The following is a 26,845-nucleotide window of genomic DNA, read 5'->3' as shown; positions in this document are numbered from 1 at the left end:
CTCCGAACTGTCCGATTTCACTTGGAATTCCCCATATATATTTTGTTCAAATCAAGATACAGCTCGCAGTTTTAACGATAGAGCTTTATAATTTGGTAGAGGAGTTTATATTACTCCTACACAGAAAAAAGCCACCCGGAATTTTTGATTAAAAGCTTTATCACCATTTTTTTGTCGAATGGCGATAAAATATTGCGAATATAAAGGAAAATGTTTATCTAACATGAAAATGTTCCTAGAAAGCGATCAATAAACGATTTCAAACAAATAATTTATTGAAATTTGTTTATGCTTACGAGTATTAATAAATTTCTGTAGTTAAAATGGTTTTCAACGTTTGTATATGAATATTTTTTTATCGATTGGAAAAATGCATTCAACAATTTTTTTAATCAAGAAAACATTTTGTTTTTATCAAGCAAAATGTGGAATATTTTGATAAATATTTTTGTCAATATGTGAAATAATTTATCAGTTCAAAAATAAAAAAAATCGATAAATATTTTAATCAATAAAAATGTTTTGAGTTAATGGGTAAGAAGGGAGAAAGGGAGCACCTTCATCTCCTCTCTCTCCTAAAAGTTAAAAAATGTTCATGTTATATTATCAATGACTGGCACAAGAGGTACATAGGACAGTTTGACATACGATTACAGTGACTTGGAAAAATCACTTTGCAAAAAAATTGAATTTTCTTGTGAACATTTTCGTCCCATTATTTTTCATAGTTTTCGACGTGTATAATCACGGCATATCTTTGTATGTCGATAAAGGACCGTCGTGGCCGACACTCGTGCAAAAACGGATGTTGCGACAGACAACAAAATTAAGCCGCACAAGAACGAAGAATGCAAGATCGCCAGGTTATATACCGTGAGATAGAGGCATCCTTGGGCATTTCTTCCATAACATTTGATATTGCATGAAAACCTGGCCTCAAAAATGGGGGTTTCACGTTAGATCCAGCACAATTTGAACATTGGTCAAAAAAAGTCTCTTGTCGATTGGTGTAAGAAATTGTGAATAAATACGATTGCGGTGCCAAAAACGACGAAGCAAATGGTAGCCTGTTTCTGTGCCGGCTATACGCCTTGAGCAACGTAGTACGGTTAATTCTGAGTGGTACAATAAAAATTGTTTTACTGAAGTCTCCGGAGAAATTCGAAAAACGAACATGAGAAGACGAATTGTGCACCAGCGCCTTTTTGACCGGTTAAAACGTGGAATTGATGGGTCATCCGCCGTACAGCCCTGCCTTGGCACCCAATGACTTCATTTGATTCCCGAATATCAAGAAAAAAGACGTGGTCAACGATTTGCGTCGCAAGAAGATGCTGTTGAAACGCCCAAAACCATGTCCTGCAGGTGGCTCAATCAAGTCACTGCAAACAACACAACACATGATCTTATGTCAAGCAGTTTGACTACCTTTGTGTTCCCAGAAGGTAGAAAACTTACTCCCAAAAAAGTATCAATATATGTATTTCAGGTTTAAGTCTAGCCTATGTTGCCCAATTTTATGTATTTATTTATTTCGGTATCCAAAAAATGAGTTACAAAATTACACTACAAACACTCACAAATTAAACACTCGTGTTATGACATGTGTTGGCTCAAGGGTTTACATTTAGGTAACGACAAAGACACTGCAGAAAATTTTAAGCCACATCAGTTCCAAAATGAATCGCTGGAACTAACCCAATGCTTTCCTCAGAATGTTGTTTGGCTGTATATTTTTATGGGGTATAAAATGATGACATTCGTATTAATCCCATTCGCAAACTTGTCCCATTCGCTTCGATATATTCGTTTAGAAGTACTGTTCGTGAGTATTACAACAGATTTACATCCACTTTAATTTATATATAAAATGCCAACATATATTCAACACAAATGCAGCATTGTGATTCTGCCACAACGATGGCTTATGGCATATGATGTGTACTTGCGATTTTTTTCTTCTTTTCAACGGCCGCCAAATATTGCTAACAATATGCTGCTATCCTCTGCATGACATTCCTCAACAATGCAGTCTTGAGTTGTGTTGTGTCCTTTGTCATACTTCATCCAGAACAGTACAGTTCAACTTTTTCCCCCAGCGAAATGTATTACCAAACATTGCCATCTCCAGTGGGATACAAACAAAAGTGGCCTGTGGTGATGCATTGTGTGGCATATGACACGGCCCAGCAGGGAGAGACACGGATTTTTCCAAAGGATCATCTTTTGTTTGAAAACCACATATTTGTAATGTGTTACAAACCTTCAGCTACTTTACCGCCAACGCATAGGAACTAACTGTGGTTATGCGCCAACCGAAGACAGACAGCCGCGCCAGGCAGTAAGTCAAACATTTGGTTTTCTTTTGATCTACTCGTACTTTTGTCGGGATAACTTTCAATCTGATTTTTATTGAGTAAGTGTTGTGGCCTGACACATATGAATATTAATAAACTCAAATTTATGATGAGCTGGAGGAGGAAGAGCAAGTGACAGATTGTAGGTGAATTGGTGAAACGTGTGTTTGATGGAAATCTTGGTGAACTGCTAAAGAGTTGGCAGTTTGGACACATTGGTATGATTGAAGCCGTATTGGAGATATTTTGTCTCGAATGAAAGGTGTTCTTAGAATAGATTATTTCTAATGATATGGATGATGAAGGAACCGCCAGTAAGGAAGTAATTTACAAATGTTATATTAAGACTGTAAGTGTTTTATACGAGGGCTGCACGAAAACTATCTGGCCTAACAACGAAAACGCGAATATTTATCACCAAAAATAGTTTTTTTGTTTTCGTAAGTAGTCACCAGCATGAATTATACACTCTTTTATGCGCTCAAACCAATTTTTTAAGTCCTTTTGCCACCCCGATTGAGACAGCTCCAAAACATGGTTTTTGACGGATTCAATAGCATCTCCTGGTGTCGAAAATCGTTGACCACGCCTTATTTTCTTGATATGATGGCATCAAATGAAGTCATTGAATCCCCAGTCAGGGCTGTACGGCTGATGACCCATCAATTCCACGTTTCGTCTGGTCAAACAGGCGCTGCACAGTGGTCGAAACCACTGATCTAGCGGCCGGAAATTAATAACTTGCAAACGGATTGAGATATGTTACAGAAATTTTGCACAGACTCAGCCTGTGTCTGTGGGTAATAATGGGCCAAATATGAACTATATCGACTAATGTTTTGTTATAACCGCCATATAACGGTACCTTCTGATTTTCGGTATTTTGAGAATTTAAGTCACATTTTCGTAGCAAATTAGCTGTAATTTAGTACTTAGGGTTCCTAGTGGTCACATAATATTTACACCAAAAACTGTGGACATAGGTGTACCTTTTGATGTAGTCCCCATGTAACCGTACCTCCATATTTAAGGTATTTTGAATATCATGACCACATTTTTCAACCTACTTGGCTGTAATTTTGCATTCCGTGTTTCCACTGTGTGTAAAATCTTCTTACAAAACATTTTCAATACTTATTTATGTTTCGATTTAGCTCCCTTTTATTTTATTTTTTATTAGTTGATGTTTATATATTAATTCAAATTACCAGGTGGAGAATCTAGATATTACAAGCAAAATGTTGTTTTATCTTGTGCCATTCGTCTTATTTCGGGTCATGTTTTTCCCTTTGATTGGAATTCTGCTTCCACTAATCTTTTTTTTTATCGAACGTTCCCACGCCTCACTTTCCCACCCCTGCGGACCGAGGGGGCGTCCTCCCCTTTCGTGGGGATCGCGTACACACCATGATCCGCATCATGGTGGCGTATACGAAGGAAATTCGAAAACCAGCTACAGAATCTACTTCATCAGCCAGTTATATATTAAACCCCATACAAACTACTAGTTATTTAAAGATAAAATTATATAAGATTTTATGACTTCCAAACTCATGCAAAAGTCCACATTATAGTACATGGAATTAAAATCAGTACACATTTTGCTAAGTGGTTCACCCATCGAATAATTGGTTCGGTGAAAATCTATATATAAGAATTGATAATATCTACTAGGTCTAAAAGGAACATTTATTCTAATAGACGATATTAAGAAATCAGACAGTACACAACCATTCAATACTTTTAAAACAAACATAGTATTCAACATAATACGTCTACTTTTTAATGTAGGCAATCGAATTAACTTTAGCCTGCTAGAGTATGAAGGCAATTCAAAATTACTACTCCAATGTAAACCTCTCAATGCAAAAAGTAAAAATTGCTTTTGCACTGATTCGATTTTATCGGAATAGATTCCATATTGCGGATCCCATACGACAGATCCATATTCTAATATAGGTCTTACAAGGGATGTGAATAATTGCTTAGTTATATATGGATCAGAAAACTCTTTGATGAAAACTCATGATTGTTAAAATTTAATTTTGGATCCATCAAAAGACCAAGATCAACAAATGATTCTACAGATGATAAAACAAAATTATTAATATTGAATTGCCTTGTCAAAGAAGATGATCTGGAAAAACACATATGTTTACATTTATTCAAATTTAAATCCATACAATTTATTTTGCACCATTGAAAAAGGTTATTTAAATCAGTTTGAAGTAAATCAGCTTGTATCACATCATCAGCGTACATTAGCAATTTGGAGTACATTATTGAACTTGGCAAATCGTTTATAAACAAAAGAAAAAGAACCGGTCCAAGGTGACTTCCCTGTGGAACACCCGACGGAACAAAAATCGACTTTGATAAACATCCCTCAAACAGAACAATTTGAGATCTCTTTTGCAAATAGGATGCAATCCACTTGAGTAAATTTGTATTGAAGCCTATATAATCTAATTTATGTAGCAGAAGCTTATGATTTACTCTGTCAAAAGCTTTGCTAAAATCTGTATAGATTGTATCAGTCTGAAAACGATGAACAAATCCTTTTATTACAATCGATGTAAATTCAATCAGATTTGTTATTGTTGAGATACCACTGCGGAAACCATGCTGATATCATGGGTTGAATTTTGATGGAAATTACATCCGTGATTAGTTTTTCAAATAGTTTAGGAATTGCACTTAATTTTGCAATTCCTCTATAATTCGAAACATTTGATAGACTGACAGATTTGTGTAAAGGAATAATGTAAGATTTTTTCCATAAAGTTGGAAAATGACCAAATTTAAGGGAATAATTAAACAGTTGTGTTAAAGGAGTTAATAATGTAGCAGAACAAAACTTAAGAATTATACTAGGAATCCCGTCAGGGCCTGGACTTTTTATTGACTTTAAAGTACGTAAACTTCTGGAAACGTCTTGAGTTTTTAAATAAGGCATACTTATTTGGTCTATCTTAGATAACTTGTAAGGGTAAGGGTCTCTAATTTGTCACACTGCATTTGAATAGGTTGTAGTAAAGAATTTTTTAAAACCTTCAGCTATATCAGAGTTATTTACAAATTCTTGGTCATTGAATTTCAGAATAGTTGGTTTAGAGGAAACTTTTCTTTTCAAGTTAACAAATTCATAAAAGGATTTTGGATTTGATTTAAAATTATCCTTAATCTTGTTGAGGTAAAGATTATACAACCTACTGGACTCTAAGGTATACTTGGATCGAGCAAGGGAATAATTGGCATAGTCTATAGAAGAGCCAGTTTTTTATATTTCCGAAAAAGCTTATTCTTGGAATTTTTTAAAGACGAAAGTTCGGATGTTATCCATGTATATTTACCGGAGTTTTTCATTCTGACATTAGGGACACACTCTGAGACAAATTTATTAAGGATATCATAAAATTTAATTATTACAAATTCAAGGTCTTCGTGACTCTTACATAGACATACTGATGTCCAGTCTACGGAAGAAATAAGGGAGTTGAGCTTTCTAAAATCGGTTTTTTTAAAATCAGGAACGGATTTCATTATATCTCCTGAATCTGTTGAGTAGATTGTGTGTTCTTGTTCGGGACGCCCTCTGTTCCATCTACCTTGTGGATTCCATTGCAAGCTCCTTTTAGCGATATCAGAATCATGTTTCCGTAGTGTGTCCAATCCATTTCCATTTTCTTTGCCTGATTTCGGTATCGAGGTGCCATCAGGTTCTGGTTACTGATTTGAAGCGGCCAGAAAATTGTTAGTACTTTTCTCATAAATTTATTAAGGAATACTTGTAATTTAGATGTGATGTTATCCATATAGCAAGACGGATTTCACACTGGTGTTGAAAATGTAAATTTGTTGTTTTTTTTTTTTGGAAATTTATGATGATTGCCAAACTCTAGACAATGAAGAGTATGCGTGACAAGCTTTGTTTATCCTGTTGTTAACATCCACATCTGCTCCTCCTTGTTTGTCTATGGTGCTTCCCAGGTAGGTAAATTCATTTACTTCTGTGATGGGGGTGCCATTGAGCAGTACGAGCGTGTTATTTGACGTACCAATTCTCATTAATTATACCCACAGCATTTATGCTAACGACGGTATATGGCAAAAACCAAAAATCCTTCGCAATTCCATTTGAAAAAAAATTAATTTTTTTTGCGTTTTTTGCGAGCAGATCTACAATTTTTGTCATAGAGGTTAAGAAAAAAAATCTGGTTTCAAATCTGTTCGCGTTCACAAATTTGGATGATGAGCGCAAAAGTTATAGCGGTTTTTATTCTCATGTAAAGGAAAAATATTTAAAAATATCTTATTTGTTGTTATGAGAAAATGTATGCATAAATCGTTAACAGCATTCCATATCTATTCGTAGATGTTTAAATTGTTATTAATTTTTTTATTATTTTCGGGGAAACTCAACAAATAATAAAAAGAATTTTGAAGTAAATCCAAATTATCCTGTCCCAGAGCCCGTACAAACCCTCAAAAAATAAATTAAAAAATATATGCGGAATCTAGACAATGCGTAGAAAAATATGATACCAAATTTATAGAGATTGGGTACATAAATTGCATATTATAGCAACAACAAAAGAGAAAAACTTATTGTTGGAAAATATTGTTGCAAATATATTTTTTGGTTTGATTCGAAAAATTAAAATAAAAATAGGTAAAAAAATTTTTAAGTTAAACGGTTTTATATTAAACATACATTGCAATGTTTAAGATAAATGTACTAAAAACCAAAAAATAATAAAATAGATACAGTCGTGGGAATTATAAACGTATGCATAGACTAGACTAAAATAAAACCGTGGGGCACGTAAATTGTCTACAATCGTTGATTAAAATGTTCTTTTTGTAATGTTACACTATAATAAGGCAGTTGTTCAATCCACAGCGATGGACGTGTGATAAGTAGGGATAGAATGTGCAAACAAGCTAGCAAGCTCGATTATAAGCGAGTTTTAGGGTTCCATAGTGGTGAGCGAGTAGTACTTTGTCGATTAAAGAGAAACTACGAGCAGTAAAACGATTCCTCGCCAGCCAGCAGTGTGAATGTCCAACGATAAACTAGTTGAAACATCTGTTTTATTTACATGGAGTGTATAACTATTGGAATTTTCATGAGCAGGAAAATAGTAAGTAATTTCCTCACCGTCTGCGGGCCAACTGCCTAACGACGAATTAAACGATTCTTTTATCGCACATTAAGTCGATAATTTGTAGACAATTGACGTGCCCAACGGTTTTATTTTAGTCTAGTATATGCATACGTTTATAATTCCCACGACTGTATCTATTTTATTATTTTTTGGTTTTTAGTACATTTATCTTAAACATTGCAATGTATGTTCAACATAAAACCGTTTAACTTAAAAAGTTTTTTTACCTATTTTTATTTTCTAGTTTTTAGTTTTTATTTCGCATTCTGTTTAATTCATTTAGTGCTTCATTATTGCAAGGTTTCTTGCCCGTTAGTTTATTGCAGTCCAACTCCTCTATACGTTGTCCCTGCAAAGGTCTTACTCTACTAAGAGCCACGTAGGCTTGACCTTCTTCAAACAGTTTCGCACCTAAGTATACGACTGTGTGATCCACAGTGCTGCCCTGCATTTTATGTATTGTAGAAGCTTATGATAGTATTAAAGGCAACATTCTTCTTTCAGCCGTCCTGTATTGTACTTAGCTAGAGACTATATTGCTTTCGGGTGTAAAAGATGTACTGTATAGTGCACTGTATTCTTCTTGTCAAGCCCGTTTATTCGATACCCATATTGGTGGGATTGATAAAAAAATTGTTATCAGCCATTTGGTAGCGACGGTTATCTTAGATTTCAATTTTGCATAGTAAATTGTATTCTACTGGTTGAGCCCTTTCATTTGATACCCATATTGATGGGATTGATAAAACCTACGTTATCCGCCATGTTGTAGCGGCCGCCATCTTGGATTTCAATTTTTTATAGTATATATTTTATTCTGCTTGTTGAGCCCTTTCATTTGATACCCATATTGATGGGATTGATAAAACCTACGTTATCCGCCATCTTAGATTTCAATTTTTTATAGTATACTAGCAAATGCCCGCTACTTCGTATGCGGAAAGGGCATAAAATATATATGAACAATATTTAATATGGAAGTGGTGAACACTGACGATTCTGTTGTACTAAAACCTGTTTTTAATACCAACATTTAATCGATTTAATTCCTTTAATTCAAAAAAAAAAAAAAAACAAATAAGAAAAGTCTATAGTCGGACGGAGCCGATTATGGGATACCCTATACCACTATCCCTGGACAATCGCTCTCCACGGAACTTATTTTCAATGTTTGTGAAAATTTAATTATCAAATATCAGAGATGTAATGTATAATACTTATGACCAAAACCAAAAAGTTATTTAGCATGACAAAGACATTTTTGTAGCAGGAATGGACAATTTAGTTCACATAAACTAAAATGTAATGAAACACACTTATGTAGTACTACTACTTCCGTTGTTTACCCGCTACGTTATTGAAATTTTTACCAATTTCACACAAAAGTTTCAGTCCATTTAACCCGCTAAGTATTATCTGATCTTCACGTTGGTTTGTACGCTTCTTCTTCATCATAAACTCAAACTTTGTTTTAATTTTGCGGGTTATTATTTTGACCTACCGAGCCGCTACAAAATTGGTTGAAATTTTGTTTTTGGTCCATTTCATCCCATGATTTCATTTCTATTCTGGCCCGAACCCAACCCTCTTTAAAAATTCCTTACAATTGGTCCATAATTGCGGCCTTAAGCTTGTTTACAATTTTTAATAGACGAGATATGAATTTTGGCATGCCAAATAAGGGATCTAGGACGAATATTTCGTGGTGTTACATAAACTTTTGGAGAGACAATATGTAGCATGGGATAAAAATGTGGTTCTCTACACAGAACCCATTATATATTAGGCAGTAAGCCCGTTATCTAGCAAAAACTTTATTGCAAACTACATCAGAGGAAAGTCAGTAGTTTTTTCCCATATCTAGGCTACTTTGCGAAATATATATGTCCTCAAGGAATTAAAATATCGACCAAAAATAAAATTTTTATATTTTTCATACAAAAGTAATGGTCCATTTCACCCGCTAAAGAATATCAGATCATCATTCAAAATTGTAGGCATCTTTTTCGACCTATACTCTTACCCGGTGCAAAATTTCGTGACTATTGATGTATAATTGCGACTTCTAGCGAGTTTATTATTACACTACAAACAAATAACGGAATATATTAGGCTGTAACTCTGTTATCTGATCATGCACACCAACATAATTGGCATCAATTGAAAGGTCAAGCGTTCCACTTTCAAGTATATCTCACTTGTCCGGAATGTCACTTCCAGGAATTAAGATATAAACTGTATATTAAAATTTTTCACAATTTTCACACAAAAGTTTTGGTCCATTTAACCCTCTAAATATTATCCGATCGCCATCTCAAATTGCAAGCTTCTCCTTTGTGATATACTCTTACCTTATTTAAAATTACGCGTTGATCGGAATATTATTGAGACCTACAGAGCCGCTAGAAAATTGGATAAATATTATGGTTTTGGTCCATTTCACCCGCTAAATATTTCACGATCATCACCAATAAGAATAGGGATCTATTCTGATCTGAACCCGACCTCCATACAAAATTGCGTGACGATCGGTCCATAATTGCGGCCTGGAGCGTGTTTACAATTTATAATGGACAGACGGACGGACGGACGGACTGACGAACGGACACACATCTCAAAATCGCTTTATCTCGTCGAGATATGAAGATTGGTATACCACATTGGGGGTCTCCGACAAATATTTCGCGGTGTTACATGAATTTTTACCAAAACAAACTTATAATACCCTTTTCCACATTGTGGTATAGGGTATAAAAACATATCTGCCGTATCGCACACCTACACAGCTACCATATTTTTTATTTCGGATTTCCAAAACTACGACCTCATATCACAGACATACACCAACAGCGACTCATATTGCAAATTTCAGACTTGACTTCTGGTTTTACTCCTTCGCTTACACAGCATTCCCTCCCAATTTCCAAACACTAAACTTTATCTCACCCCTTCACAAAAACAATAACGCACATTCACAATTCAAGGTTCTAGCTTCAGTGGTTTCGACAAGATCCCGAATAGGTTCGTAAAATTTTCGGAATATATCCCCATATAACGGTACCCCAGGATTTAGTGTAGTTTAAAAATAGAACAAATCTATACTGTCCAATTTTCTTTACATTTGGACCTTGAATACTCAGAGGATATAAAATCTTAATTTAAAAAATGTCTACTTCAATCCACATTTATTAGAACAGGTATTTTGAAGACTTAGAGTATTTTGAAGATTTTATGCACATTTTCCATCCGAACTCCGAACTTTATCTCAAAGTTCAGAGTGATCTTCACAACAAATATTTTTCCATTTCGTATTTTTTGTCCAAATTATATAATCCAAGCTTTGTTCCTACACCCAACACCAAATTTAGTACCATTTAGTACTTATCGTTCCCCTATAGAAGGTATTTTTCACATTAACCGTTTACACAATACCAAAATGGTGTTGGTACCAACATGTTACCAAACTTTTGGTACACATAATTAAACGTTTCAAAACTTACTTTCTTATATTCAACATATATCTCAACCGCAATTCACTTTTCCAGCTTTATATGTTCCCCTGAAACCAACTATAGTACTATTTAGTACTTTTTGTATAAATAAGTACGAATTTTCAAAACCTCCTCCCTACCTCCACTCTAAACAACAATTGCTAATCTAATACCGAATCAAATTTAAAAATTCCAGTTCTGCCCCTATACAAAATCACAAATTGTACAAAATTCTGTACCATATAGCAAATACCAAAATGTACCAAACTTTGTACCATTTACTACTTATCGTACACGACTTTCCAAAAACTACTTGCATACCTCAGTTCTTTCGTTCACCTAAATCCAAATTATAGCCAATGTACTTTCATTTAGCACTTTTTCATAAGTACGAATTGCCAAAGTAACCGAAATCCTACACTCCAACAGCAATCTGTTCACGCAAATATAAATTGTATCGAATTTATTACCATTTAGTACTGCTTCGTGCACATTAGTATGATTTTCTAAAGTTACCTCCATATCTCAATTCTACATTCCAACAGTAATCTTAATTCCAAGTTTCACGATTCCAGCTCTATCTTCACCCAAATCCAAATCATACTAAACTCACTACCATTTAGGACTTTTCGACCTTTGGTACATCTTTCTTACTCTTTATTAGTGACCCTTATTCCAAATTTCAGCACTATTTGTTAATTCAAATCCAAATTGTACTATATTTAGTACTTTTCGTAAACTTTTAGTTCGAATTTCCAAAAACCTGTCTTTGTTACTCTCCATCAGTGACCCTTATTCAAAATTCCAAGATTCCTGCTCTATCCCTTCACCCAAATCCAAATTGTACTTAACTTAGTACCATTTAGATCTTTTAGTACACTTATAGTTCGAATTTCCTAAAACCTTTCTTTGTTACTCTCCATCAGTGACCCCTCATTCCAAATTTCAGGATTCCAGCTCTATCCGTTCACCCGAATCCAAATTGTACTAAAATTACTACTTTTGTTAATCTCCATCAGTAACTCTCATTCCAAATTTCAGGAGTCCAGGTCAATCCGTTCACCCAAGTCCAAATTGTACTAAATTTAGTACCATTTAGTACTTTTCGTACAGTAATAGGTCGACTTTCCAAAAACCATTCATTGTTACTTTTCATCAGTGACCTTCATTGCAAATTTCAGTATTCCAGCTCTATCCGTTCACCCAAATCCAAATTGTACTAAATTTAGTACTTTTCGTGCACTTACAGTTCGAATTTGCAAAAACGTTTCTTTATTACTCTTCATCAGTGACCCTCATTCCAAATTTCAGTATTCCAGCTCAATCCGTTCACCCAAATCCAAAATCCAAATAGTACTAAATCCAAATTGTACAAAATTTAGTACTTTTCGTGCACTTACAGTTCGAATTTCCAAAAACTTTTCTTTGTTAATCTCCATCAGTGACCCTCATTCCAAATTTCAGGATTCCAGCAAAATCCGTTCACCCAAATCCAAATTGTACTAAATTTAGTACCATTTAGTACTTTTCGTACACTAATAGGTCGACTGTCCAAAAACCTTTCATTGTTTCTTTTCATCAGTGACCTTCATTCCAAATTTCAGTATTCAGGCTCTATCCGTTCACCCAAATCCAAATTGTACTAAATTTAGTACTTTTCGTGCCCTTATAGTTCGAATTTCCAAAAACCTTTCATCGTTACTCGTCATCAGTGACCCTCATTCCAAATTTCAGGAGTCCAGCTCTATCCCTTCACCCAAATTCAAATTGTACTAAATAGAGTACCATTTAGTACTTTTCGTACACTAATAGGTAGAATTTCCAAAAACCATTCATTGTTACTTTTTATCAGTGACCTTCATTCGAAATTTCAGTATTCCAGCTCTATCCGCTCACCCAAATCCAAATTGTATTAAATTTAGTACCATTTAGTACTTTTCGTACACTAATAGGTCGACTGTCCAAAAACCTTTCATTGTTTCTTTTCATCAGTGACCTTCATTCCAAATTTCAGTATTCAGGCTCTATCCGTTCACCCAAATCCAAATTGTACTAAATTTAGTACTTTTCGTGCACATACAGTTCGAATTTCCAAAAACTTTTCTTTGTTACTCTCCATCAGTGACCCTCATTTCAAATTTCAGGATTCCAGCTCAATCCGTTCATCCACTTCCAAATTGTACTAAATTTAGTACCATTTAGTACTTTTCGTACCCTTATAGTTCGAATTTCCAAAAACCTTTCATTGTTACTCTTCATCAGTGATCCTCATTCCAAATTTCAGGATCCCGGCTCTATCTGTTCACCGAAATCAAAATTGTACTAAATTTAGTACTTTTCGTGCCCTTATAGTTCGAATTTCCAAAAACCTTTCATCGTTACTCGTCATCAGTGACCCTCATTCCAAATTTCAGGAGTCCAGCTCTATCCCTTCACCCAAATTCAAATTGTACTAAATAGAGTACCATTTAGTACTTTTCGTACACTAATATGTAGAATTTCCAAAAACCATTCATTGTTACTTTTTATCAGTGACCTTCATTCGAAATTTCAGTATTCCAGCTCTATCCGCTCACCCAAATCCAAATTGTATTAAATTTAGTACCATTTAGTACTTTTCGTACACTAATAGGTAGAATTTCTAAAAACCATTCATTGTTACTTTTTATCAGTGACCTTCATTCCAAATTTCAAGATTCCAGCTCTATCCGTTCACCCAAATCCAAATAGTACTAAATTGAGTACCATTTAGTACTTTTCGTACACTAATAGGTAGAATTTCCAAAAACCTTTCCTTGTTACTCTCCATTAGTAACTCCCATTTCAAATTTCAGGATTCCAGCTCTATCCGTTCCCCAAATCCAAATTGTACTAAATTTAGTACCATTTAGTACTTTTCGTACCCTTATAGTTCGAATTTCCAAAAACCTTTCATCGTTATTCTTCATCAGTGACTCTCATTTCAAAGTTCAGGATTCCATCTCTATCCGTTCACCGAAATCCAAATTGTACTAAATTTAGTACCATTTAGTACTTTTCGTACCCTTATAGTTCGAATTTCCAAAAACCTTTCATCGTTACTCGTCATTAGTGACCCTCATTCCAAATGTCAAGATTCCAGCTCTATGCGTTCACCCAAATCAAAATAGTACTAAATTGAGTACCATTTAGTACTTTTCGTACACTAATAGGTAGAATTTCCAAAAACCTTTCCTTGTTACTCTCCATTAGTAACTCCCATTTCAAATTTCAGGATTCCAGCTCTATCCGTTCCCCAAATCCAAATTGTACTAAATTTAGTAACATTTAGTACTTTTCGTACCCTTATAGTTCGAATTTCCAAAAACCTTTCATCGTTATTCTTCATCAGTGACTCTCATTTCAAATTTCAGGATTCCATCTCTATCCGTTCACCGAAATCCAAATTGTACTAAATTTAGTACCATTTAGTACTTTTTGTGCACTTATAGTTCGAATTTCCAAAAACCTTTTTTGTTACTCTCCACAATTGACCCTAATTTCAAATTTCAGGATTCCAGCTCTATCCGGTCACACAAATCCAAATTGTACTAAATTTAGTGCCATTTAGTACTTTTCGTACCCTCGTAGTTCGAATTTCCAAAAACGCTTTCGTGCATCTTTCTAACTCTCCGTCAGTGACCTTCATTCCAAATTTCAGAGTTCTAGCCCTACGCGTTCGCGTAATACAAAGGGTACCATATTTAGTACCTTTTGGTACTTTTCGTACCCTTCCAGTTCGAATTTCGAAAAATCCAGCCTTATCTCACCCCTACACACCAAGAGTAACCCACACTGAAAATTTCAAGTTTCTAGCTTCAGCCGTTTCGTCTGGGCGTTGATGAATCAGTCAGTCAGTCAGTCAGTCAGTCACTCACCTCACTACTCTTTTATATATATAGATTGTGTTCTGCTTGTTGAGCCCTTTCATTTGATGCCCATATTGATGGGATTGATAAAACCTACGTTATCCGCCATCTTGGATTCCAATTTTATATTGTACTCTGCTTGTTGAGCCCTTTCATTTGATACCCATATTGATGAGATTGATAAAACCTACGTTATCCGCCATTTTGTAGCGGCCGCCATCTTGGATTTCAATTTTTTATAGTATATTGTATTCTGCTTGTTGAGCCCCTTCATTTGATACCCATATTGATGGGATTGATAAAACCTACGTTATCCGCCATTTTGTAGCGGCCGCAATCTTGAATTTATAATGATAATGAATAAATATAATTGTATTGTCACCAAAATCCAAAGTGTATACAAAATTTCAGATTAATCGGTTGACAGGAAGAGGGTGAAATTTGAATTACTAAATTTGACCCAAGAATAAATAATAAATAAAAAAAAAAACAAACGGGGTGAGCTAAATAAAACCATTTAAAAAAAAATATTTGGGAGTTCTCCAACTGTTTCGCTAAAATACCATACAATAATTAATGTATACCGCTAAAACTTCATCAAGAAATATGTTTTACTATCGCGAAAGCTTAATTGCTTACAATCATTCAAAAATGTGGAAATTAAAAAGCCTATTATTCGCGAATTAGTTAAAATCAGTTGATGCGCATCCATTTTTGGATACAGCGAATCAATCTCTTTCAATATTCATGCATATTTCGATGTTTCACTCAGCGGTCAAAGTGTGCCGCCAGTTGCATCACACAATGCAAAAAACCTTAAAGTGGGTAAAAATCGCGCAATTTGCATACGATTTTGATGCGCATCCGGTTTCAGTAGCATCCATCAAAAATACCTCTATATACACATATTTCAAATAGATTCTTCAAGAACCGCGGATGTGCCTCCACATTCTATTTTTGGTAAAAAACCCATATTACTCGCGAATCTCTGTAATTTATGACACGCGTTTTCCCACATATTATAATCGCGTATAAGGGATTCCATTAATGTAAAAAATGTTAAAGAAAACCGCGGTTTAATACGCCGGTTTGTCAAAGTACATTTTTGCCGATTTTCGTATTTCCAAGGTATCTATATCCGCGGTTTTAGTGGATGGATTCGATCGCGGAAGGTCTCATTAGATCCGTCGCGTAAAAAACTAAATTCACGAGGGGTACAAAAGAAATTGAATGGCACTTGTAAATTTTAAACGCAAAAAATAGGTTTTTTAAAAAAATTCACGCATGAAATATTGGCCTTTAGACAACAATTACTAGGATGCTGTAAGGAGTACACTCATGAAATATGCATTAAACGACGTAAAATCACGAGTTCTGAATATTTTGAATATTATCTTGCTGCGCGTCCGAATTATTAAAAAAATTAAAAAAACCCCGAAATTCCGGCTTCAAAATGTCACATAAATTTTAAGTGGATGCTGTGGATATATCGAAAAATGATACACTAGTATCATATTGCTCATGAAGTAATGTAAGGTTAAGCCAGAAATCGATAGGGAGCATAAAAAACTTGTTGGCTTTAACCCATTTTTACCTATTTTTCTACATTGATGCCAACACAGCTTCCACGTAAATTAATTTTAATGGTCGACCTTATGGGATTCCTCCTAAAACACTTCATTTTAAAGAATTTCAATCATACTATATAGAATATGTTAACATTTTGCGAATTCTGAATAGGTGAAACTCGGATTCATCGATTGTAAAACATTTTTGGTTTTCGCCATATACACTTTCATACGGACAAAATGTGCCTCATCGAAATAATGATTTAGCCTTGTCCGCTTCTCTGACTGGTGCGCACGTAATATTTTGTCCAGACTTAGTTTAAGTTCGAAGATGGGTTATATCGGTCCATTCCTTCCGGTACCTCCCCCACAAAATTTCGAAAATGTGCGGAAAATTTGTGCGCACTATAACTCTTGAAGGAAGTAACCGATTTGGTCCATACTTTGCACATCGAGAAATTTCTTCTAGACTTAGATGAGGTTTCAATTTGGACTCAATCGGTCCACTCCTTCGGGTACCTCCCAAACAAAATTTCGGAAAAGTTGAGTTTAGGACCTGTTCACGAATCGCTTTGATTTTTGTTGTAGCAACTTGTATTCACTGCCCCCCCATATAACGGTATAAGTTTCATCACTGGCAAGTCCATACTTCCTGAGAAAATAGACTGAAAGTTACAAAAAAAGTCCTATGACACCGTGTGCGCACGATAACTCTTGATGGGAGTGACCGATTTGGTCCATACTTTACTCATTATAAAATATCTACCAGACATAGATCAGGTTCCAATATGGACTATATTTGTCCACTCCTTCGGGTACCTCCCAGACAAAATTTAGGTCCATTCCTTCCGGTACCTCCCCACAAAAGTTCGAAAATATTCGCTAAAATGGTACAAGCGATTTCTCATAGACCGATTTGGTCCAACTTTGGATCTCTAAATATTGTCTAAACTTAGTTTATGTTCAAATTTGAGCCATATCTGTCCAATCCTTGTAGTACCACCCACACGAATGTTTAACATTTTTGTGTGGTTTGAGTATCCTTTGGACATTTTTACCGAAGGCTTTCCTAGTTTTCCTAGAGAAGTCTACCTTGTCCCGTATGGGATGTTGTGGAACAATGTTTGTTTTGTTTCCTAGTGGCCCTGTTTACAGCGATATTATGTTTTTCGCAGGCTAGATTGATAAGAAAGCCCTATCTATCGATATCCCCTTAATTTTTTGAGCTTTAGTCCTATAACCCCACCTAAATACATAAGTTTTTTTTTTTGGGGGGAAAAGTATTTCAATCCACACAGGCTAAGGGTATATCTCTGCCGGCAAAGACGACTGATACTTCTTTACTTATTTTTTTTTTTTTTTATTTTTAACCCAACTGCTAGACTATTTTTACTGAGACCGTCAATTTTCTCCTGAATGCCATTAAGTGTGTGAGACATTAAACATATGTCGTCAGCGTAGTCTAGATCGTATAGACGTTGTTCTAAATGTCATTGTATACCGTCCCTGGCTTCATCATTCGTTTTCGGTGTCAAGAACAATAAGAAACAGTAGTGGGGAGAGTACGCACCCTTGCCTTAACCCGGTTTGTATATATAGGCCCACTTTCAAATCCTCTAAATGATACTTTGCACACAGCATTTTTATACAACATGTGTATCATTTGAATGATTTTGGAAGGAACACCAACATTTTTCGGATGTTTCCAGATAGCACTTCTTTCGATCATGTCGAAGGCTCTCTCAAAGTCGACAAAGATTAGCTACAGAGGGCTATTCCATTTATTCGACTGTTCCACAATAATTCTTAGGGTATTGATGTGATCTACAAACGAACTATTTCTCCTGAATCCGGCCTGCTCTTTCCTAATGCTGGGTTCTATTGCTGGTGCGATGCGCTCCAGGATGATAAATGCTAATATTTTCTTTATAGTATTTAAGAGTGCTATACCCCTCCAGATTCGACATTCACTCAGATCGGCTTTTTCAGGATAGTAATGATTTTGTCTTCTATCCAATCTGACGGTATAACCTCTGAGGTCCAGACTTCACTGATGAGTTAATAAATATATAAATATATCCATGTATTCATGATTATTTGAGTATTTCTGCGAGGATGTTGTCTGGGCCAGGAGATTTATTATTTTTGAGTTTTATGATCGCATTTTTTATCTCGCTAACAGATGGCGACCTCAAAGATATGTCCCTCCTTGTATTACGGCGCTCCTGTTGTGTATTTATGAAAACTCTTGGAAGATTTTGTGAGGTTGATTCATAAAACTTCAAAGCATTATTTGGTGGTAGAATGCTTTGGGTCGCACTATTCCAACTAAGAGCTGATGATCACTATTGACGTCTGCTCCTCTTATAGTTTTAACATCCATCAGACATCTCAAAAACTTTCTACTAATGAGAAAGTGGTCAATTTGGTTCCGCGTTATTCTGTCTGGTGACTGCCAAGTATATTTATAAATATCTTTGTGGAAAAATTTTGTGCCGACTTTTGCATTCATGTCACCCATAAGGATCTTGCTGTCGCTTTTATTTGATTGAGCAATCTCTGAGTTTAGTTTCTCGTAAAATTAGTTTTTTGTGTCTTCGTCATTCAATTCAGTTGGCGCGTAGCATTGAAAAAGTGTAGTATTTCTATACTTGGTCTTAAACCGAGCCATTAATAATCTACCTGTTACCCCCTTTTATGGAACCCTTGATTCATTGAATTTTTACTTGTTATCCCATATTTATTAACAGATTTAGCTATAATAAGGTATTTTAATGTTCCCGGGGGTACAACTTCTACTTGCAAAAATTTCTCAAGATAGGTCAATATTTTGATATAGTTCCCATACAAATGCACAGCTAAATTTGTATTAATGTCAAGCAAAATCCCATCTTTTAAAAGTTCAGTTATCAGAAGATTTGCAAATATTTGCAGTCCTAATTTGGCTATTCCATATCCAGAGAGTACAATTTAATTCCCCAAAAAATAATCCAACCCAAGTTCGGCAATGTTTTAGCAACAATTTTTTAAAATCTTGTATTTGATAGTGAATAACTGAGTGAATATTTACAACAACAAAAATGAAAAAACAAACTTTTTACCAGAAAAGTGTCTGTAATCGCTACAATGGAAAATACATCGCAATGTTATAGTTTAATTTTTTGACTTTCGCGCCGCTAGATCAGTGGTTCATATTTCCAGTGGTTCATAATCCATATTAGCGGCCATGTGTTCATGTAATATAAAATGTTAGTTGTTGAAAGAGATGCCCAAGGATACCTCTATTTCACGGTATATAACATGGCGATCTTGAATTATCCGTTCACGCATATACCTTCGTTTTTGAGCGAGTGTCGGCAACGATTGAATTTATTAAACCAGTTTTTCATAGTGCTATAGGATGGTCCTTTATCGACTTCGACTCACAAGGATTTAATTTGATCGATGCACTCTAACCCTGAGTATCCACTTCGACGAAAATGTTCACAAGAAAGTTCCCTCCCTCCAAATACCCCAGGGCAATACAGACCTATCTCGCTTGAGCTTAACTCTAGTGACCCATACATGAAATGTGCGGGGGTAGAAGTAAAATGTGGTACTGTCGGGGTATAGTTGCTTAATGTGTACATACCCCGATGAATAGCTGAGCCCCGCGATATTAGCTCGATTTTAGAGGACAGTAATCGTCTGGGGCTAGGGATCTTCAATAACCATCATGAGCTTTGGCATTCCGTCCTAGCCGAGCAAATTGATAGCTCCACGTTTTGCACGGTGAATGAAGACGCTCCTACGAGAAAATTACCACAGCTCGCCAGATATCACCATTGTGGCACGAGGTCTGATAAATGACGTATCCTGGCAACCCTTAATTTGCCTTGGCTCAGACCACCATCCTATCATCATCTCCATTCCCTCAGATCCTGGGGTAGCTGAGAGAACTCTCCGGGACATCATCACTGCAGCAGTCGCCCGCTACATACCTGCTGGTCGACTACCTGAAATCAGATCCAATTTCCCAGCAGAGCCCACGGGACTATCAAATGAGCGTTATGAGCTTCGTCGTACGAACTCTGAAGACCCAAGAGTTAAAGAACTTATTGTTGCAGTCAACTGGCTATTAGGCGAACAAAAGCTGAAAAATTGGTTAGACCACCTGAAACAATGCCACATTGGCACAAGATTGAGTAAATTGTGGAAAATCGCTCTTGAATCCGGGAATGAAAGATAATAGGATGGCTGTTTTATCAACGGCGCGACATTAACTGACCCAAAGAGGTGCGCGTGTTATTTTCACCGGCAGTTCATAGAGCAGCCCGAAGACGAATGTGTAACGTCGTGTAAGAAGAGCCCTTGCAGCCGAGGAGGTATCACCACAATTTACGATGTGAGATGTGGCAGACGTCATCCGAAACACGAAATCATCCAAAGCGTTGGACCCACACGTAATTTCAACGGTTATGCTTAAGCGACTGGATGAACCCTGGGTTGATTATTTAACAAGTGTCCTCAACGGCCTTCGATACTATCAACAATGCCAAGATGTTCGAGGATATAGAGAACACTAACCTCCAGCCATGTTTGAAACGTTGGATAATCAACTATATGTGCGGACACGTCGTTTGTGGAATTCAGAAACAAAAAGTCCTAACCTGGAAGAGTGAAACAGGGAGTTCCCCAAGGCGGGGAGATATCTCCGGAACTGTTTACAGCTATTTGCACTAAGATCAGTAGTAGGAACAAGCTCCTCAAGTCGCTGGCCGACAGCACTTGGGGTCCTGGCAGAGTTCTGTGGTAAGCTATGCGGTGCCAGCGTGGTATGTAAATGTTAGCGTTACGTAGTGGAAGAATATTCAAACCTGCTAGAATGCGGCCCTGAGAACTTCCTCATGACACTAGCGGACACTCTGCATGTGGAGACGAAGGTTTAGCCGGTCCATCAGCACAACAGGATGTTGTCGATTCAGTTCAGGTTGGCTGTTATCACAGTGAGCATCCCTGTCACGATTTAATGCACAGGATTCACAAATACTGAGATCTTCATGATAGCATTCATGCTGATGCAGCCCCGCAGGCAGAACAGGGATACAGTGGTAATGTCGTACTTGGGGCCCACCCTCCATCGCAGCAGAAGAACTTCAGCTGCCAAGGCAAACACGAGTGGTCTTAGTCCAGTTTAGCTCCGGTCGATGCAGCCGCCTCAATTCGTATTGGGCCCGAATTGATTGCACGATACCCAACACATGCCCTGCATGTGGATTGGGACCACACGCTGCATTTGTTTAGCTGCCCATCTAACCCCACTCACCCGTCTCTTAATTCGTTATGGACGCAACCAGTCGGCAGAATTTTCGAGTTTGGATACAGAGGAACCAGAACCTGATAACTGAAATAATACACGAACGAACATATTTGCGTTGCTACTAGAACAAGTGTCGGTCCGGTAATAATGTTTCATACAACGTTACTGCAATTGTTTCAGGTATCCAGTCTGATACATTATAATCCATTGATGATTGATTGGTCTCTTTAGATCCATTCACTCATTTCCTTAAGTATTATGGCTGTGATGACCGGTTCATAACTAATCTGAAGTTTGGCGAAGCAACTTAATTTTGTAAAATAATTGGTAGAAAATTCTTACCAGCCAAATTTTACATAAAAGGAAAACAATTAGTCGCAACAGGAATTGTGTGTTCCGATTTTTTTCTGGACTTTTTTTCAAAAACCTAAAATCTCTTCAGTCATTCGAACTCATTAGTGTTCTCCGCTTTTGGAAACATAAATAGGTTGAATCGATTGTAGTTTTGTTTGAGGTTACCAAGCAAACACAAGCCTGTGTTTATTAAAACGGTTTTATGCTCTTTTGTGTGATATTTGAAATGAGGTGGCAGCGGCGGTAGAGGCGAACCGCTAGACAGAAGCAGAAAAGGCTAAGAAGATATCACACAAGAATTGAATGAGATTGAAATATCTCAAATACGCATTTGCTGTTCCACAATTGAATGAAAAAAAAAAAACACACACACAAACAACATCAAAGGATGGCGCGGCATGATTCTCTCTGTTCTAATGCACACTTAACACATTCTGAAATCCATTCATCTTCAGAGGAGGAGAATTCCATTCGACTTTTCCTTTTCATTGGACTTTGGTAATGTTTCTTTCTTTCATTTGGTGGAACTTTTTAATTTTACACAAACAAATTGCTTGCGGAAATTCAACCCAACAGCTATATAGCCTACAAATCCCATCTATCAACCTTTCTCCTGGTTTTACTTTACGCACTGTGTACTTTATCATCGGTCAATGTATGTGTGTATGCACATGTGTGTGTGTTTGTTTGAGTCGAAATGTGGGTGGGCATAATGCACCTTTTGACTGCTAGATTGCATGAATGTTGTTGATGGTGTTGGTGCAACAACGGGGTTTTTTCCACACAACCGCAAACTCTATGAAAAACTTAAGCCATAGAGCTTTTGTGCGCTCAATTTGCACGCTTTCGCAAGCAATTACTCAAGCGGCGGCTTAAACTTGCCACAGAACAGAACACAAAGTGGTTCTTGTACAAAATATTACGACCCATATTGGCAGGTAGCCACTGCCACCGTCGCCATTTCACCGCCAAGAACTGCATCATAATGAAGGCTGTGTGTTTTAACTCCTTTCGACGCCAGCCATCGACAGCTAAAGTTGCAGCAGCAACTTGCAATAAAACCAAACTTTCCACAGCGAAGACATTGGGGGAGTTTTTGAAAAAAGAGGTAATAGGAATATCAGTGTGATCACTAGTCAGAAATCGCTGTAGACGGTCCATAGGCAATCGGGACCTCGATATGAAGATATCTCGGTATTATCTTTGGTTTTTGTATTATTATTTGGTTTTGTGGACGATCAGCAATCCATTTTGCCAACCCAAACTCTTCCTTTGACAAGGGGTCTAAAGAACAGCAATTTCTTTCAGAAAGGGCATACAGAAGCACCCTTTTATTATAAAAGTGCCTATAGAACCACAATTTCTTTCATGGAAGCACCATTTCTTTCAGAAAGGGTCTATGAAAGAACCATTTCTTTCAAAAAGTAATTTTGAAAGGTTCTATACAAGCACCTATTCTTCCAGAAAGGGTCTATAGAAACACCCTTTCTTTCAGAAAGGTTCTATAAAAGCACCTCTTCTTCCACAAAGGGTCTGTAGGGTCTTCCAGAAAGGGTCTAACGAAGCATCGTTTCTCCCACAAAGAGTCTACGAAAGCATCCTTTTCTCAAGAAAAGATCTACGGAAGCATTCTTTCTTCTAGAAAGGGTCTACGGAAGCATTCTTCCTTCCAGAAAGGGTCTACGGAAGTATCCTTTCTTCCAAAAAAGGTTTTTCGTAGCACCCTTACTTCCAGAAAAGGTCTATCAAAATACCTATCGTAAGACCGCTTCTTCCAGAAAGGGTTTATCGAAGCACCCTTTCCATCCTTTATTCCAGAAAGGGTCTGCAGAAACATCCCGTTCTTCCAGAAAGGGTTACCCCCGTTGACCCTAAAAGGCTCTGTCGAAGGACCCTTTCTTCCCAAAAGACTCTGTCGAAGGACCCTTTCTTCCTGAAAGGTTTTGTAGAAAGACCATTTCTTCCAGAAAGGCTCTGTCGAAGGACACTTTCTTCCAAAAAGGGTCTATCGAAGCACTCTTTCTTCCAGAAAAAGTCTACGAAGCATCCTTTCTTCCAGAAAGGGTCCATCGATGCGTCCTTTCTTCCATACAGTGTCTATAGAAACACACTTTCTTCTATGGAAACACACTTTCTTCCAGAAAGGGTCTAAGTAAGCATCTACGGAAGCATTATCATCCTTTTATCTCAAAGCACGCTTTCTTCTAGAAAGGGCCTATCGAAGCACCCTTTCTTCCAGAAAGGGACTATCAAAGTATCCTTTCTTACAGAAAAGGTCTATTGAAGTACCCATTTTTTCAGAAACTGTCTCCAGCATTTGAGAAAAGCAGCTCTGTTAGATCACACTTATTCCGATTCATTCCCTCTCTCCCACTGTGATTGGCTGGAAGTTTCTTTGCTCGACACAATTTATGAATTTCAAAGAACAGCAACAAAAACAACAACAACATCATCAGTACATCAAGAGCAGTGGTAACAACAGAAAAACGCAGCAAGGATGTTTTTGTTCTTGTTGTTGTTGCTGTTCCTTTGTTTCTTTGTAAAAGTGGTAAGTAGTGGTAAATACTTCGCACACAATTTCGAATAGTACTTTGAAAGCGCAAATAATCTGCTTGAATGCTTCGATGCATGCATATAACTTAACCACTGAGAGGGACCGCATGGTGCGTTGATTGTTCGGAGTATTGTTTTCGTTGTTCTTCTTGTTGTTCCTTAGCTAAGGAACACAAACTGGTTGCACGGTGGGGGTGACGACAGTGAATCGCCGCCGTAGCCGACGACGGCTCCTTCAGACGCCAAATATGTATGTATGTTCCATTCCTGGTCTGAGTTTATTGAATTGTTCGAGATCGACGGGAGTCTGGTGGAAAAGTAGGAATTAAAACTATAGGCAACCACCAAGGGGGAGACATGCGTGTATTTATAGTTAGATTTTTCTGAAACTTAGCCAAGTGTGTTTGCAGAATTGTAGGAGTTAAGTTTTTTTTCTTTTTTCTGTAGCCACTGCATTCGAACCACAAATGTAGGCTAATGTTGAGCCACCGCTACCTCGCAATTGCATATCTTTAGCCTAGCCAAATGCAAATACGGTTTTGAATTGTTTTCCATGGAAACACACATACATACAAATTGTTAGCATGTATGTCTGTGCATAAAGAGAAATTTTCTCAATACAATTTCTTTGCAAAGATTTTTCCATTTGTAAGCTGTCGGCATTATCCAAAGATTCTTTGAAATTTGAAAGTTTGTTCTCCGTTGAATTTGTGTTGATTTTACGAGGTTTTTGCCTTCGTGATTTGGCTTCATGCAAAATCAAAGTTTTCCACATTCTTGTGGTTGGTAAAGATTTGTTTCTTTCAATACCATAAGTGTGTTTGTGAGTTTTGTGGCTTCGTAGGAGATACTTATATGGACAGCATCGTTGTTTTTGCTGCGGTGTACAAGTGTTTTGGTCGCTAAAGGATATTACATCAAAGTGTAATCTATGAAAATGTAAAACGGTAGGGTTTAAAGGATAGTTGTAGTGAATCAATCGATGGCGATGTTTGTGTGATATATGCTACAGATGTTACATCAATGATTTTTGGTATATACATAAATTAGGAAAAAAAATCGTCATTCCAAAACTGTTTTTGCACGCAAAAGATTTGACCGTTTTAATTTTAATATTCAGATGAAATTCTACAAAAAATGCGACGTAGAATAATATACATAATATTATTACCATTAACCGAATTTGTACCCTTTGCTATGTTTCAAAAATACTCTTAAAATGTCTCAAGGGATCCGCGAAAAGTTATTAACAAATATTATGTATTTGGTATAGTTTTTGAAATAATATAGCATATGCTCACAAAATTTATATAATAAATTAAAACAGCTTCCAGCCATTGTGAGAAAATAAGGTCTATGTCATGAAGGTCGGAGCTATAATATTCATGGTATTTTCAAGAAAATTTGAGGTCCGCGTTGCTGGCCCGTTACTCGGATTTTCCGTGTAAACATTAGTAATATCTATATAAATAAAAATCAAATGTCGTTCGTTTGTAATGACCGGCTGGATCGATTTCGATAATTCTTTATGCAGAATGTGCTCCATAACCTGGCTTGGGTTTTTATGCAAAGAAAATTACTCTCTTCTCTTCTTTTTTGGTTTTAGAATCATTATCCCACCGAAATGGCTACAATTTAGTATTTAGCCTTCATTGTGGCTATTTCCTCATAGGTTTTTTATTTACCCTTCATAGAACGTTACCTCTCGATTTTCAGTATTTTAGTCTCGCTTGTAGGTATCGAAGATTTTAGGAGATAATTGTCGGTATAGGACCACGTTTTGATATAGGCCCCATAAACCATACCTCCCGATTTTTCTGGGGATTTTGATTGTTTTAATATAATTTACGGTGAAGGGTATAAGAGTTCGGCCCGGTCGAACTTAACGCCGTTTTTACTTCTTGGTAACAAAGTGCTGATTCATTGAACAGTTGTGGTGGAGGTCCCCCGCCCGCTCTATATTTCGGTATTCTCACACCTATTGAACCTACACACAACATTTCATCAACTTCGATCCAGCAGTATAACAATACATACACAACGTTTAGCCTCTAATTGTGATGGTGCCCGATGACAATGATTTAGATAGATTGCAGATACACAGCGTTTCTGGCCCGTCGTTTTAGTGACCAAAGCACAATTTTTAGACTTTCGAGTTATTTAACCAT

The sequence above is a fragment of the Musca autumnalis genome, unplaced genomic scaffold (assembly GCF_047663935.1).
Source record: "Musca autumnalis isolate F117 unplaced genomic scaffold, ASM4766393v1 scaffold_5, whole genome shotgun sequence".
In the NCBI taxonomy this organism is placed as follows: domain Eukaryota; kingdom Metazoa; phylum Arthropoda; class Insecta; order Diptera; family Muscidae; genus Musca; species Musca autumnalis.
Note: the sequence above shows the minus strand (reverse complement) of the source record.